The 14,988-nt window shown below is 39.4% G+C and overlaps 1 pseudogene; it reads right to left on the bottom strand.

Moving 5' to 3' along the window:
- Positions 1 to 10,082: 10,082 nt before the first annotated feature.
- Positions 10,083 to 11,480, bottom strand: LOC110212350 (non-POU domain-containing octamer-binding protein pseudogene; annotated as a pseudogene).
- Between the last annotated feature and the right edge of the window lie 3,508 nt (positions 11,481 to 14,988).

Below are 14,988 nucleotides of genomic sequence, written 5' to 3' on the forward strand. Positions count from 1 at the left end.
TATAAGAATACAAGTCATTCCCAATTGATAAATGGTCAAAGTTTATGAACAAGCAGTTTTTAGACAAAGAAATCAAAACTATTTATGGACATATGAAAAAGTGCAAATTAAAACAACTCTGAGGTACCACCTCACACATATCCTTTGAGCTAATGAGAAAAAAAGAAAATAATAAATGTTGGAAGGTATGTGGGCAAAATGAGATACTCACTGTTGGTGGAGCTATGAACTGAACTGAGCATTCTGGGGAGCAATTTGGAAATAAGCCCAAAGGGCAATGAAACTGTGCATACCCTTTGATCCAGCAATACCACTTCTGGGTCTATATCTCAAAGAGAAAAAATGGAAAAGGAGCTATTTGTACAAAAAAAAATATTTACATGACCTCTTTTTTGTGGTGGCTAAGAATTTAAAATCAAGGGGATGGCCATCAATTGAGGAATGACTGAACAACCTTTGGTATATACTTGTGATGGAATGTAATTGTGCTATAATAAATGGCAAGCAGGATGATTTAAGAAAAATCTGGACTTACATGAATTGATGCAAAGTGAAATAATCAGAACCAGAAGAACATTTACACAGTAACAGCAATATTATACAATGAAGAATTGTGCATGACTTAGCTATTCTCAGCAATGTAATGATACAAAAAACTACCAAAGGACTCAATATAAAACATGCTATCTGACTCTGAGGCAAGAGAAAGAACTGATGTTGTCTGAATACAGAATGAACCACACTATTTATCCTTTTCTCTTTTTTTTTTGAGTCTTCTTGTAGAAAATGAATAATATGGAAACATTTAACAAGATTGCACCTGTATAACCTATATCAGATTGCATACCATCTCAGGAAGGTGCAAGGGGAGAGAGGGAGGATGAGAGAGGATTTAGAACTAAAAAAAAAATTGTTAAAAATTATTTTAACATGTGACTAAGAGAAAATATTATTAAAAAGAACTCATACTCACAGTGATATTCTGGGTTTTCTTTCTTCACATTCAGAAGAAGAACAAATGTAAACAAAATAAAGTGAATTAAAATAAAACTTTCAATTTCTTTAAAGTGATAATTCTTTATTTCTATTCTACTTTTTAATGCATTGGCTAGAAGATCAATCCTAATTATTCCTAGTTGTGTGTCTCATCAATTGTGAAGTTAAAAGCAAAGGAAAAAGTGAAACATGATGACTAGCAATGTAAGAGAGTCAGAGACACAGGTTTGAAATTTTTGTCTAAATTTCCAGGATTCTTTTCCCCCTGGGGGGAGAGGGAGGGGCAGAGGGAATGGGAGAGGGAGAGAGGGAGAGAGAGAGGAGAGAAAGAGAGAGAGAGAGAGGGAGAGAGAGAGGAGAGAGAGAGGGAGAGAGAGAAGAGAGGGAGAGAGAGAGGGAGAGAGAGAGGGAGAGAGAGAGAGAGAGGGAGAGAGGGAGAGAGAGGGAGAGAGGGAGAGAGAGAGAGAGTTTTATAGATTATTGTATTTGACAAACTTCCCGAAGAAGAGCAAAAGCCGAGTCTTGGATTCTCATGATCAAAACTCTGATTCATAAATAAGCAGAGTTCAGGAGGCTGGATATAAAGTATAGAAGCTGATTCCCCTTCAGAGGCAAGGACCTGAGCCAATGTCACTTCTCCCACTGCTCTTTCACAGCTCTGTCAGCTGCTGAATGAGAAGGAGGGTTTAGTGTAATAGTGATTATTTACTGGAGGACAAGGGTGCCTGCAAGCCCAGGATGAAGGAAGAGTGTAGGAAAAGGAGGCTTTGTCTATCTGAAAGAGGGCAGGGAAATAACTTCAGTTGTCTGACTTTTCATTACCCTATATGGAGTTTTCTTGGCAAAAGTACTCAAGTGGGTTGTGATTTCCTTCTCCAGCTCATTATATAGATGAGAAAACTGAGGCAAGCAGGGTTAAATGACTTGTCAAAGTCATACACTTAGTCAGTGTTTGAGGCCAGATAAGAACTCAGAACTTCCTGACTCTAGGCCCAGCACTCTATCCAGTACACCACCTATGTTGCTTTCCCTCTCTCTCTCTCTCTCTCTCTCTCTCTGTCTCTCTCTCTCTCTCTCTCTCTCCGTCTCTCTCTCTCTCTCTCTCTCTCTCTCTCTCTCTCTCTTCTCTCATACACACACACACACACACACACACACACACACACACACACACACACGTGCACGTGATTACAGACACACAAAAATTCCTGAGGCTCATATATTCATAATGATTCTACAAACTTCCCTGGTACCTTCTTTTTTATACGCTTGCCACGAGATGCTTTTTGATGCCTTCTTCTCTTCTTGAAAGCTGCCCTATTGTCACTTGGAGAAAAGTCTTGGGAATTCTGTATGTTGTGATTTTTTTTGCCCCAATTGTGTATGGTCAAAGGATATGAACAGGCAGTTTTTCAATGAAAAACAAATCAAAACAATTTATAGTCAAATAAAAATGTCCTAAATCATTATGGATTTGAGAAATATGAATTAAAACAACCTTGACATGTCATTTTACACCTATCACATGTAAAACAATTGAAGAGGAAAGCAACAAATGTTGGAGGGGATGTGGAAAAATTGGGACACTAATTCACTCTTGGTGGAACTGTGAACTGATCCAACCATTTTGGAGAGCAATCTGAAATACTGCTCAAAGAGTTATTAAACTGACTATACTCTTTGACAAAGCAATACGATTGTTAGGTTTATTTCAAAGATGATTAGGGAAAAAGGAAAAGAACCTATATGTTCTGAAAAATGTATAGCAGCTCTCTTTGTGGTGTCAAAGAACTGGAAATTGCAAGGATACATATGAATTGGGGAATAGCTGATGATCATAATACACTACTATTATGCCATAAGAAAAAAGAACTCATTGATTGTAGAAAAAAATAGAGTTGCATGAAATAATAAGAAAAAAATGAGCAGAAGCAAGAGAACATTGTATATAGTAACAACAGTGTTTTTTAAAGGACAGCTTTGAGCTACTAAGTCATTTTTACTAATTTAAATACACAAATTAATTACAAAGAAAATATGAAGGAAGATACTATCTGTGTCCAGAGAAAGAACTGAGAAAGAGAAGTATGTATAGAATGATTATACACACACAAGCATGCACACACACACACATCCACGTTTGTGTCTGATGGTAGCCATCTCTAGGGCAGTGTGGGGAGAGAAGAGTAAAAGGGGAAAACAAAGTTACATGATAACTTTGTTACATACTTAATAGGGAGTTGTACATAATAGATTTGCAGTTTCATGTACAACCTTTTTTTAAAATCTACTATATAGTGGAAATGCTTGTATTATTTCATAAATTAAAAATATAATAAAAGGAGAGGATTCTGGGAAGGTGGTAGAGTAGGTAAGAAAATTCCAAGCTATCCAATGCAAACAAGACAAAATACAGCCTTAGGGCCAATGTAGAGAGGTAAAAATGAACAAGATATGAAGCAAAATATTAGTGCTCCCAGAACAAGAGGAAGAAAAATTCCAGGACTGAGGTTTGGTCTCCGTGAAGTATAAACACCTCCAGGCTAGTTCCACTAAAAAAGCAAGTGGTGAGGTCTGGGGCTAGCTGGATTAAGAAGTAGCCCTAGCCCTATCCAAAAGATTTTTCAACCCTCAGACAGTGTGGGGAGTTGGGCATCTAAGTGGGAAGACTGAAGAAACCTCTGCTGATAGGTGATACCAGGCCTAGCTGTGCATCCCCTGGGCAAGAAGGAACCAGAATATGCCAGGTGAGTACAGAAGCAGTGAGGTGGGGAGGCTGCTGACTGTGGATGCTTACAGGAGGGCAGAGTTCTTGGTTTTGATTCTAGGCCAGAGGAAAGAACTCAAGGAGAACCTGACGCCAGAGGTACCATGACTTATACACCAGGACTTGAGGTGATTACAACAAGTTGCTGTAAATAAAAAATAAAATAATCAGGCAAAAGAGAAAGAACCCAACAATAAAAAGTTATTATGGGAATAGAGAAGACCAGGGTTCATCTTCATAGGAGGAGACTGAAGCAAAATAAAAAAGCCTCTCCTACCCCAGGAATTAATGATAAATGGCCACCAGCCCAAAAAGAATTCATAGACAACCTAAAAAAAAATACTCTAAAAATCAAATGAGAGAGATTGAGGGAAAAATATATATGTATGTGTGTCTGTGTGTGTATTTATATATATTTATGCATATATATGTATATATCTATATATGTATGTATATATGTATGTATGTATGTATGTATAAAGAACAACCCAAGAAAAACAACAAGATTATGAAAATAAAATTAACTAACTAGAAAAGGAGATCCAGAATTTAGGGAAGAAAATTACTCCTTGAACATTAAAATCAGGCAAGTGGAAGTTAGCACAGTTAAAAAAACTAAAAAACAATAAAACAAAACATAAAGAATGAAAAAAAAAGTGGGTGACAGAGCCAAGATGGTGAAGGAAAACCAGTGACTTGTTTGAGCTCTCCATCAAACCTCTCTGAATACCTGTAAAAAAATGACTAAAAAGACTCTAGAGCAGCAGAACCCACAAAAAGACTGAGTGAAACAGATTTCCAGCTCAAGACAACTGGAATGGTTGATAGGAAAGGTCTGTTGCACTGGGCTGGGAGAGGAGCACAGTTCAACTTGGGCAGTGCAGGAAAAGACAGGCCCAGAGGAAACCCAGAACAGGCCTCAGGGGACTGAATCAGACGAAGCTGTGGGGATTCCCAGACTTCTCACCCATAAATGCCAAAGACAACTTAGAAGGTCAGTGGGAAATATCTATCAGACCTGAGTGAGAGAGAAGCTAGGTCCAGCCCTGTCCCTAAAGCAGCTCCAGGGTGGTGGCCGCAATGGCAGTGATTGCTTCTACAGTGCTCAGCCCACAGATGGTGGGGATTTCAACTGGCTGATCAGAGGGGGACAGCAAGAATCTCTTTTTTGACTATGAGGCAGGATTCTCTTGCTTTGTCTGTACTTGGATTTGGGTTGCAGCCTTGGGTGGCAGTCTTGGAGTGAGGAGGACTGCTGGTGTAGTAGAGCATGTGGTGGTGAAGATGGAATCCTCCCACAGCTCCATGGCAGAAAAGAGTGCCTGTTGTCACTCAAAGACCAGAGCACAGGCCAGGAAAGTAGTAAACACCTATCCTTGGATTATACCACCTTGAAAGAACTGAAAATTTATAGGTCCCTAGAAGTATCTATGAAAACAGCTGCGTAAAACCCTGAAGTTTGTCACAGTATACCCTCTACACTGGAAGCAGACCCTACCTTAACAAAGAGTTAAAAAGTTAAGCAATTGATTGGGAACATGAGCAAACACAGGAAAAATACTCAAGACCATTGAATCTTACTTTATTTGCAAAGAAGATCAAAACATACAACCAGAAGACAACAAAGCTAAAGCTCCTACATCCAAAGCCTCCAAGAAAAATAGGAATTAGTCCCAGGCCATGGAAAAGCTCAAAAAGGATTTTAAAAGTCAAGTAAGAGAAGTAGAGGAAAAATTGGGAAGAGAAATGAGAGTGATGCAAGAAAATCATGAAAAACAATTCAACAGCTTGCTAAAGGAGACCCCAAAAAATCTTGAAGAAAATAACACTTTTAAAAATAGACTAACCCAAATGGCAAAATAGATCCAAAAAGACATGAGGAGAAGAATGTCTTAAGAAGCAGAACTGACCAAATGGAAAAGGAGGTTCAAAAATTCACAGAAGAAAATAAATCCTTAAAAATTAGAATGTAGCAAATGAAAGCTAATGACTATGAGAAACCAAGAAATTGTAAAACAAAACCAAAAGAATGAAAAACTTAGAAGACAATGTGAAATATTTCATTGGAAAAACAACTGACCTGGGAAATAGACCCAGTAAAAATAATTTTAAAATTATTGGACTACCTGGAAACCATGATCAAAAAAAAAAGAGGCTAGACATCATCTTTCATGAAATTATCAAGGAAAACTGCCCTGATATTGTAGAACCAGAGGGTAAAATAGAAACGGAAAGAATCCCCTGATCATTTCCTGAAAGAGATCCCCAGAGGAAAACTCCTGGGAATAGTATAGCCAAATTCCAGAGTTCCCAGGTCAAGGAGAAAATATTGCAAGCAGACAAAAAGAAACAATTCAAGTATTATGGAAATGCAATGAGGATTTGGCTGCTTCTACATTAAGGGTTTCAGAGGGCTTGGAATATGACATTCTGGAGGTCTAATCACCTACCCAGCAAAACTGAGGAGGAAAAATGGAAATTCAGTGGAAGAGAGGACTGTCAAGCATTCTTGATGAAAAGACCAGAGCCGAATACAAAATTTGACTTTCAAATACAAGACTCAAGAAAAGTATGAAAAGGTAAACAGGATAGAGAAATCATAAGGGAGTCATTAAAGTTGAACTCTACATTCCTACATGGAAAGATGATATTTATAACTCATGAGACCTTTCTCAGTATTAGGGTGATTGGAGGGAATACATGTATGTATAGGTAAAAAAATATGTTTATAGATGGATAGATAGATAGATAGAAGCCATGGAGTGAGTTGAAAATGAAGGGGTGATATTTAAAAAAAAAGTAAGGGGTTAGACAGGATTATTACACTGGGAGAAGGAGAAAAGGAGAGGTGGGATGGAGTAATTATCTCACATAAAATAGGCAAGAAAAAGATTTTACAGTGGAGGGGAAGAGGGGGAAGGTGAGAGGGAATGAGTGAATGGATTTGGGTTAAGGAAAGAAGGAATAACATACACACTGAATTGTGTATGGAAGTCTATCTTACCCTACAGGAAAATAGAAGGGAATGAGACAAGAGAGGGGTGGATGAGAGAAGGGAGGGCAGATTGGCAGAGGTTGCAATCAGAAGCAAACATTTTTGAGAAGGGACAGGGTCAAAGGAGAGAATAGAATAGGATAAATGGGAGGCAGGATAGGATGGAGGGAAATATAGTTAGTCTTTCACAACACCAGTATTGTGGAAGTGTTATGCATAACTACACATGTATAACCTATATCAAATTGCTTGCCTTCTCAATGAGGGTGGGGAGGGTAAGGGAAAGAATCTGGAACTCAAAGTTTTAAAAATTGTTAAAAAATGAATGTTAAAAATTGTTTTTACATGTATCTGGGAAATAAGACATACAGGTAAAGTGGTATAGGAATCTATCCTGTCCTATAGGAAAATAGAAGAACGGGTTAAGAGAAGGGGGAGGGGTAATAAAAGGGAGGACAGATTGGGGGAAGGGGTATTTAGAATGCATTCCATTTTAGGGTAGGAGGAGGGGAGAGATGAGGAGAAAATTTGGAAGTCTAAATCTTGTGGAAGTGAACATTGAAAACTAAAAATAAATTAAGTAATAAAAAAAATAATAAAGTATAAAAAAAAATGCTGGAAACTGCTATCCACATCCAAAGAAAGAACTACGGAGTCTTAATGCAGGTTGAAGCATACTATTCTCTCTCTCTTTCTTGATCTCTCTCTTTCTCTTTCTTTGTCTCTCTCTGTCTCTCTCTTTCTACCTCTTTCTCTCTCTCACACACACTTCTTTCTCATAGATTTTCCCTTTGGTTCCAATTCTTCATCACTACATGACTAATGTGGAAATATGTTTAATATAGTTGTACATGTATAGGCTACATCAGATCTCATGCTATTTTGGGAAGAGGAGAGCAGAGGGAGAGGGAAGAAAATTTAGAAATCAAAATCTTATAGAAGTGAATGTTGAAAACTAAAAACAAATAAATGAATAAAATGCAAAAATAAAGTAAAAATAAAAAAAATAAAAGGCAAGAATGAGTGGTACACTTCTGTTGACCCTAGCAGAATGTATTGTTAAAGGTCTTTTTAGTTGTCAAAAACAAGCAATGTTCAGTACTGAGATTGCTGGAAGAGTATACAAATTAATAAAATATCTTTCTTAAATAAAAATTATTTTTAAAATGTTTGGATCAATTCACAATTTTGCCATCTTTTGACCAGTATACCTATGTTTATATCATTTTTCTAACAATAAATTTTCATGTTTGTTAATTTAATGAAAACCATTATATTAAATTCTTTTAATATGCAATTATCAGATTGTTCATGATTTTGAATGTTTTATAAAGAGATCAGTGAATTAGGCATAAAACTAAAAAAAACTAGAAAAAGAACAAATTAAAAATTCTCAATTAAACATCAAATTAGGAATACTGAAAATGAGAAAACTATCAAACTAATAAAACTAAGAGCTGGTTTTATGAAGAAAAATGGGAAAAGAAATGAAAGGTATGCCAGAGAGAATCAACAGCTTGGAAAAGGAAGGATGAAAATTAACTATAGAAAATAAGTCCTTTAAAAATACCATTAGCCAAATGGAAAAAAAAAGTACTCTGAAGAAAATAACTCCTTAAAAAGCATAATTGGCCAAATGGAAAAGGAGACACAAAAACTCACTGAGAAGAACTCTGTAAAAAATAAAATGGGCCAAATGTAAAAGGAGGTACAAAATCTAATAGAAGAAAACAATTTGTTAAAAATTAGAATTGGGCAAATGGAAAATAATGACTCTATGAGAGAGCGAGAATCAGTCAAACAGAAACAAAAAAATGAAAAATAGATGAAAATGTAAAATACCTCATTGGTAAAACAACTGACCTGGAAAATCGATCCAAGAGAGACAATTTAAACATTATTCATCTACCTGAAAATCACAATGAAAAAAAAAAGAGCAAGGACAGCATCTTTCATGAAATTGTCAACGAAAACTGCCCTGAAGTCTTAGAACCAGAGGATAAAATAGCCATAGAAAGAATCCACAAATCACGTCTTGAAAGAGATCTCAAATTGAAAATGCCAATAAGTATAGTAGCCAAATTCCAAAATTACCAGGTCAAAGATAAAATAATACAAGTAGCCAGAAAGAAACACTTTAAATATCATGGAACTACAGTCAGCATTACACAGGACCTTGCAGTTTCTACATTAAAAGGTCATAGGGCATGGAATATGATATTCTGTAAGGGAAAGGAGCTTTGATTACAACCAAGGATCAACTACCCAGTGAAAATGAGCATGATTTTTCAGGGGAGGAGATGGATATTCAATGAAATAAGGGACTTCCAAACCTTCCTGATAAAAAGACCAGAGCTCAATAGAAATTTGATCTTCAAATATAAGACTCAAGAGAGACAAAAAAAGGTAAATGGCACAGAAAAAAATACAATATGTTGTTGATAAGGGCAAACTGTTTACACTCTTACAAGGGAAAATGACACTTGTAATTTTTCTTCAAAGGCTTAAAATCTGTTTTTAATAATAATGTTGCTGCTGTATTACTGTCTCATTTCTCAAATAAACTCCAGACTGTAAGTGGGTCAAACATCACCTACACCAGTTAAAGCTGAACAGCACAGCTGCAGAAGACAGGCAAGCCTTAGGAGCTACAGGCATGGATAAGAGAGCACCAATATCCAGCCCCTGCCTCCAAGCTCACACTTGGACTGCCCAGCAAGAAAGGGTGTTAACAATGCCACACCAGCACCTCCCAAAGGGAGGCAAAGCTCCTCAATTCTGGGCTGCGCCCCCCCATCCAAGAAGTAGAATTTAAAAAACAAAAACAAAACAGATAATGGAAACCTAAAAGCACATAACAAAACCTTCTTCTCAGGACATAAAAGGAACACTGGGTTGGGAAGAGGGAAGAAGTCTTCTACTGGTATTGTTGCCTGAACTTCATGGACACACCTGAGGTCCTAACCAGAGAGGAAATGGGGGTAAGGATTGTGTCTAAGTTACTGAGGGAGCAGTGAGGGGAGAAAGGTGCAATAGTGAAGGGAAACAGGGATATAGTGGGGTCTGTTTGTGTCATGGCCTCCCTCCAACTCCTTTGAAGCCTTCACATTGAAGTTTTAAGAATGCACCAGACAGAACTGCTTCACTAAATTCCCCTCCTTAACCCCTTTCTACCCTCAGCAAATTTCCTAACTAGAGTAGTTCAAGTGGGGAGGCCTAAATAGTAGGAGGAGCGGAACCCCAACACCCCTCTAAGGTAGAATCTTGGCTAGTCCAGAAAGATTCCTTGTCTGCAGGGTCAAGGGAAACTCGATACTGTGACTACTAGTATCTGTGAGGGCCAAAATCCCCTCCAGGAATTCCTCTGTTGAATGTGGAAGGGTTTCCACCCATTGCCCAAATCCTTCCATTGTACCACCCAGGCCAAAGTGGTCACTGAGTGGTGGGGTCATTCCCTTGGTTCCATCTGGCATCACTGGACCAGGCCTTGGAGCGCTTGGGGCACCAGCTGGCTAATTAGCACCTCCCAGGGATCCTCTGTTGTTTATGCCCACAGCACCTCCTATACCTATCTGGCCCATCTGCATCTCCTGCTCTCTCGCATCTAGGAAGTTTCCTTTGAAGTCCTCCTGCTGCCGTTGCCTCATTTCTTCCTGCTGCCACCTCTTCTCCTCCTCACACAACCTTCGTTCCTCCTCCTGCTTGAGCTCCATTTGCTTGCATTTCTGCACCTCCTGGTTATGCAGCTCCTCCATCCTTTGAAGCTATTCCTGACATCTCATCAAATCCTGCCTCATCAGCATGACCTGGTGCTCATGGCAAGCAGCCTCCATCTCCATCTCCAGTTTCTCTCTGGCTTCCTTGATGTTTCAGTCTACTTGGCCCTGCTGCTGCTTCTCCATCTCAATCAGGGCTTTCCAGCGCATGGCATACTCATATTCAAAGGAGCCGGGCTGGACAAATAGAGGTGGCTGCTCTTGCTCTTGCAAAATTGTTGGCTTTTGATGACCAACTTCTCTGGGAGCCCTTCTTCATCACCTAGTTGGTCCGTTGGCTCCAGTCACTGGCCTAGCAAATGTGGTCAGAAGAAAGGACCCTTCACTGCATCCGTCCAGAGCTTTCTGGGCAGCTGGATTCCATGATAATTCCACAACGCCTTTCCCTCCTCGATCGTCCAAAATCACTACAGCCCTCTCCACCTGGCCAAAGACAGAAAAAGCTTCCTCCAACAGTTCATTAGACATGAACTGAGACAGGTTCCTGTCAGGGATGCGCTATGACAGGCAAAGTGCACTCGCAACTGTTTTCCTCATAAGGGCATGTTGTCCAGCTCCGCTTTAGCAATCTCAGCTAGGGTGCGGATTTCCAAGCCGATGAAGCCAAAAACCTTTGACCTTGTGAATGAACACTTTGCCTGCCTTTCCATATTTCTCAAATAGTTTCCTGATCTCCTCTTCAGTGATGTCTGGGGGCAGATTGCCCACCAAGAGCAGCTGCGCTGCGTGAAAGTCTTCTCCCCTGGCTTCCTAAAATTCTTCAGATCAATAGACCTTCATTCTGGCTATTGGCCTGCTGCGCATTCGCAGGTATTCCTGGCGGTGGCGGCGGCGGCTGCTACTGATGCTGGTGTTAGTGTTGGTGTTGGTGTTGGTGCTGGTGCTGGTGCAGCTTCCTTGGAGTATGGTTCGGTTTATCCAGGCTAAAGCGTTTGTTGCTCTGCATTTTTGCCCGCTGAAGCAAAACCCTCTCTCCTCAGAGTAGCAGCAGCATTCCGCCACCTCTAGAGCCTCAAGAAAAGAGCCAACACCCGGGAATTGTATTGTTATTGCACCATTTTAAAGGGGTCCATATAGAGGGGGTGGGTATAAATTGACTTTGATGTAATGATAAAAAAAAATCTAATCAAGTGGGTTAAATGGATGCAAGTAAGTGGATTAATCTGGTCTGAGAAAACGTACTGAGAGAAAGGGAAAGGAGGAGGCAGAGAAAAGTAAGTTACCTTACAGGAAAAGGCACAAAAACCTAACACAGTAGAGGAAAGAAGGGAGGGAGATGCATACAGTTTTAACCTTACTCTCATCAGATTTGGTTCAAAAAGGGAATAATATAATCAGTTAGGTACAGAAATCTAACTTGCCCTATAGGCAGTAGGAGGGAAAAGGGGAAAGAAGAGGGAGTGGGATAATAGAAGGGAGGAGGGACTGAGGAAGGTGGTGGTGGTCAAAAGCAAAATACTAATGAGAAGGGAAAGCGAGAAAGGAGAAAGAAAAGCATGAACGGGGGGAAGTAAGATAGAGAGAAAGACACACATAGTAATCATAACTGTGATTGTGAATGGGATGAACTCTCTCATAAAATGGAAGCTGACAGCAGAATGGATTAAAAACCATAATTCTACAATATGTTGCTTACAGGAAACACATTTGAAACAGAGGGACACAAACAAAGTAGAAGTAAAAGGCTGAAGCAGAATATATTATGCTTCAGCTGAAGTAAAAAAAAAAAACAAAAAAAAGAAAAAAACAGGGGTAGCAATCCTGATCTCAGACAAAGCAAAAGCAAAAATAAATCTTCTCAGATTCTTGCTTCTGAGATGTGAACTTGATATTTCACAGAAACTGCTCGGAAAACTGGAAAAATATATGGCAGGATCTAGGCATAGACCAAAATCTCACACCATATACCAAAATAAAGCCAAAATGGGCACACAATTTACATACAAGGGCTAATACTATAAGCAAATTTGGAGTGCAAGGAATAGTTATCTGTCCATTCATGACCAAATAGGAGAGAGAGAACACTATGAAATGCAAAATGGATAATTTTGATTACATTAAATTGAAAAGTTTTTGCACAAAGCCAATGCAACCAAGACTAGGAGGGAAGCAGAAAATTGGGAAAGAATTTTTACAACCAGTGTCTCTAGTAAGAGCCTCATTTCTAAAATATGTAGAGAATTAAGTCAAATTTATATGACTAAAAGTAGGGGGCGGAGTCAAGATGGTGGAGTGAAAGCAGTGACTTGCTTGAGCTCTCCCCCAAACCCCTCCAAATACTCATAAAAAATGGCTCTAAACAAATTCTGAAGCAGCAGAACCCACAAAAAGACAGAGTGAAATAAATTTCCAGCCCAAGACAACCTGGATGATTGATCAGAAAGGTGTATCGCACCGGGCTGGGAGCTCAGCGCAGCGTGGGCGGGCAGACAGCAGCAAACCTGGAGCAGGCCACAGAGGACTGAATCACGGGCAGCTGTGGAGGTTTCCAGACTCCTCAAGCCACGAATGCCAAAGACAACTTAGAAGGTCAGTGGGTAAAGTCTGTTTCTGTCAGTGCTCAGAGAGGAAGGCGGGGTTTCAGCTCCATTCCCCAAGAGCGTGGCCCTGGGGGGGCAGCTGCTTCCCGAGCTTCCAGCCCACAGACTGAGGGGGAATCCAGTGGCTGATCAGAGAGGGATTGCAGGGATCTCTTTGCCAGTGCTGAGGCAGGAATCTCTTGCTTTGCCCTTGTTTGGATCTGGGCCACAGTTCTGGGCGGCAGTGCTGGGGTGAGGAGGAGCGCTGGCGTGGTGGAGCTTGCAGTGGCTGTGGAGAGGAACCCCTCACAGTTATGGGACAGAAAGGAATACCTATGCTCACAGGCCAGGAAAGGAGTAAACACCTCACCCCTTATCATACCACCTTGGAAGAACTGAAAATTTACAGGTCCCTACAAGTATCTCTGAAAACAGCTGTACAAACCCCTGAAGCTTGGGACAGTACATTCTCCACATTGGAAGCAGACTCTTACCTTAACAAAGAGTTTAAAACTCAAGTAATTGGCTGGAATCATGAGCAAGCAGCACAAAAAGAGTCAGACTATATTATCTTACTTTGGTGACAAAGAAGATCAAAATATACAACCAGAAGAAGACAACAAAGTCAAAGCTCCTACATCCAAAGCCTCCAAGAAAAATATGAATCAGTCCCAGGCCTTGGAAGAGCTCAAAAGGGATTTTGAGAAGCAAGTAAGGGAAGTAGAGGAAAAACTGGGAAGAGAAATGAGAGTGATGCAAGAAAATCATGAAAAACAAGTCAACAGCTTGCTAAAGGAGACCCAAAAAATATACTGAAGAAAATAACACCTTAAAAATAGCCTAACCCAAATGGCAAAAGAGGTCCAAAAAGCCAATGAGGAGGAAAATGCCCTAAAAAGAAAAATTGGCCAAATGGAAAAGGAAGTCCAAAAGCTTACTGAAGAAAATACTTCCTTAAAAATTAGAATAGAGCAATTGGAAGATAGTGACTTTATGAGAAACCACAACACAGTAGAACAAATCCAAAAGAATGAAAAATTAGAAAACAATGTGAAATATCTCATTGGAAAAACAACTGACCTGGAAAATAGATCCAGGAGAGAGAATTTAAAAATTATTGGACTATCTGAAAGCCATGATCAAAAAAAGAGCCTAGACATCATCTTTCAAGAAATTATCAAGGAAAACTGCCCTGATATATTAGAACCAGAGGGCAAAATAGAAATTGAAAGAATCCACAGATCTCCTCCTGAAAGAGATCCCCAAAGGAAAACTCCTAGGAATATTATAGCCAAATTCCAGAGTTCCCAAGTCAAGGAGAAAACATTACAAGCTGCCAGAAGGAAACAATTCAAGTACTGTGGAAACACAATCAGGATAACACAAGATTTAGCAGCTTCTACATTAAAGGACCGCAGGGCATGGAATATAATATTCCGGAGGGCAAAGGAGATAGGATTACAACCAAGAATCACCTACCCAGCAAAACTGAGTATAATCCTTCAGGGGAAAAAATGGTCATTCAGTGAAATAGAGGACTTTCAAGCATTCTGATGAAAAGACCAGAGCTGAATAGAAAATTTGACTTTCAAATACAGGACTCAAGTGGAACATGAAGAGGTAAACAGGAAAGAGAAATCATAAGAGACTTATTAAGATTGAACTGTTTACATTCCTGCATGGAAAGATGATATTTATAACTCATGAGACCTTTGTCAGTATTAGGGTAGTTGGAAGGAAAAAAATTATATGTATGTATATGTAGATAGATAGATAGAGGGCACAGGGTGAGTTGAAGATTAAGGGGTCATATCTGGAGAATAAAATTAAGGGATGAGAGAGGATTATACTCGAGAAGAAGAAAGGGAGAGGTAGAATGGGGTAAATTATCTCACAAAAAACAGAAAAGAAAAGTCTCTTACAGTGGAGAGGAAA

Source organism: Phascolarctos cinereus, unplaced genomic scaffold, assembly GCF_003287225.1.
Source record: "Phascolarctos cinereus isolate Bilbo 61053 unplaced genomic scaffold, phaCin_HiC Scaffold_2;HRSCAF=192, whole genome shotgun sequence".
Classification (NCBI taxonomy): Eukaryota; Metazoa; Chordata; class Mammalia; order Diprotodontia; family Phascolarctidae; genus Phascolarctos; species Phascolarctos cinereus.